Below are 1556 nucleotides of genomic sequence, written 5' to 3' on the forward strand. Positions count from 1 at the left end.
TCGGCGTTGTGGCGCGGCAAGCGTGCACTGGTGCGGTTGAGAGGGAGGGGTGGAAACCGCGTTAAACTCGTCTCCGTAGTTGAGAGGGAGCGGCCAAAGCAATGTGCAATCGTCTTTGTAGTGGAGCTGGGAGGGGCAAGGATAAGGGACGAAGACCGGGGTAACATGTCGGATGCGATCATACCAGCACTAAAGCACCGGATCCCATCAGAACTCCGAAGTTAAGCGTGCTTGGGCGAGAGTAGTACTAGGATGGGTGACCTCCTGGGAAGTCCTCGTGTTGCATTCCCTTTTTAATTTTTTTCGCGCCGCTTGCAAAACAAAACGCACGTGTAAGTAATATATTTACCGTGTTTTATTATTTTGCACGAGTGCGGTAAGTCATAGCTGGGTGCTCACGATTCACGGGTCCAGCGTCGGCGTTGTGGCGCGGCAAGCCTGCACTGGTGCGGTTGAGAGGGAGGGGTGGAAACCGCGTTAAACTCGTCTCCGTAGTTGAGAGGGAGCGGCCAAAGCAATGTGCAATCGTCTTTGTAGTGGAGCTGGGAGTGGCAAGGATAAGGGACGAAGACCGGGGTAACATGTCGGATGCGATCATACCAGCACTAAAGCACCGGATCCCATCAGAACTCCGAAGTTAAGCGTGCTTGGGTGAGAGTAGTACTAGGATGGGTGACCTCTTGGGAAGTCCTCGTGTTGCATTCCCTTTTTATTTTTTTTCGCGCCGCTTGCAAAACAAAATGCACGTGTAAGTAATATATTTACCGTGTTTTATTATTTTGCACGAGTGCGGTAAGTCATAGCTGGGTGCTCACGATTCACGGGCCCAGCGTCGGCGTTGTGGCGCGGCAAGCGTGCACTGGTGCGGTTGAGAGGGAGGGGTGGAAACCGTGTTAAACTCGTCTCCGTAGTTGAGAGGGAGCGGCCAAAGCAATGTGCAATCGTCTTTGTAGTGGAGCTGGGAGGGGCAAGGATAAGCGACGAAGACCGGGGTAACATGTTGGATGCGATCATACCAGCACTAAAGCACCGGATCCCATCAGAACTCCGAAGTTAAGCGTGCTTGGGCGAGAGTAGTACTAGGATGGGTGACCTCCTGGGAAGTCCTCGTGTTGCATTCCCTTTCTAATTTTTTTCGCGCCGCTTGCAAAACAAAACGCACGTGTAAGTAATATATTTACCGTGTTTTATTATTTTGCACGAGTGCGGTAAGTCATAGCTGGGTGCTCACGATTCACGGGCCCAGCGTCGGCGTTGTGGCGCGGCAAGCGTGCACTGGTGCGGTTGAGAGGGAGGGGTGGAAACCGCGTTAAACTCGTCTCCGTAGTTGAGAGGGAGCGGCCAAAGCAATGTGCAATCGTCTTTGTAGTGGAGCTGGGAGGGGCAAGGATAAGGGACGAAGACCGGGGTAACATGTCGGATGCGATCATACCAGCACTAAAGCACCGGATCCCATCAGAACTCCGAAGTTAAGCGTGCTTGGGTGAGAGTAGTACTAGGATGGGTGACCTCCTGGGAAGTCCTCGTGTTGCATTCCCTTTTTAATTTTTTTCGCG

General features: G+C 52.6%; 4 non-coding genes across 4 annotated transcripts; all 4 read left to right on the forward strand.

Annotated features, from left to right (window-relative positions):
* Positions 1–170: 170 nt before the first annotated feature.
* LOC123177912 (5S ribosomal RNA) lies at positions 171–289 on the forward strand. The gene has a single exon (XR_006489203.1). It is a non-coding gene; the product is annotated as a 5S ribosomal RNA (ribosomal RNA).
* Positions 290–586: 297 nt separating this feature from the next.
* Positions 587–705, forward strand: LOC123177915 (5S ribosomal RNA). The gene has a single exon (XR_006489206.1). It is a non-coding gene; the product is annotated as a 5S ribosomal RNA (ribosomal RNA).
* A 297-nt stretch (positions 706–1002) lies between these two features.
* Positions 1003–1121, forward strand: LOC123177913 (5S ribosomal RNA). Its single transcript, XR_006489204.1, has one exon. It is a non-coding gene; the product is annotated as a 5S ribosomal RNA (ribosomal RNA).
* A 297-nt stretch (positions 1122–1418) lies between these two features.
* LOC123177914 (5S ribosomal RNA) lies at positions 1419–1537 on the forward strand. The gene has a single exon (XR_006489205.1). It is a non-coding gene; the product is annotated as a 5S ribosomal RNA (ribosomal RNA).
* The last annotated feature ends 19 nt before the right edge of the window (positions 1538–1556 follow it).

Source organism: Triticum aestivum, unplaced genomic scaffold (genome assembly GCF_018294505.1).
Source record: "Triticum aestivum cultivar Chinese Spring unplaced genomic scaffold, IWGSC CS RefSeq v2.1 scaffold32529, whole genome shotgun sequence".
Classification (NCBI taxonomy): Eukaryota; Viridiplantae; Streptophyta; class Magnoliopsida; order Poales; family Poaceae; genus Triticum; species Triticum aestivum.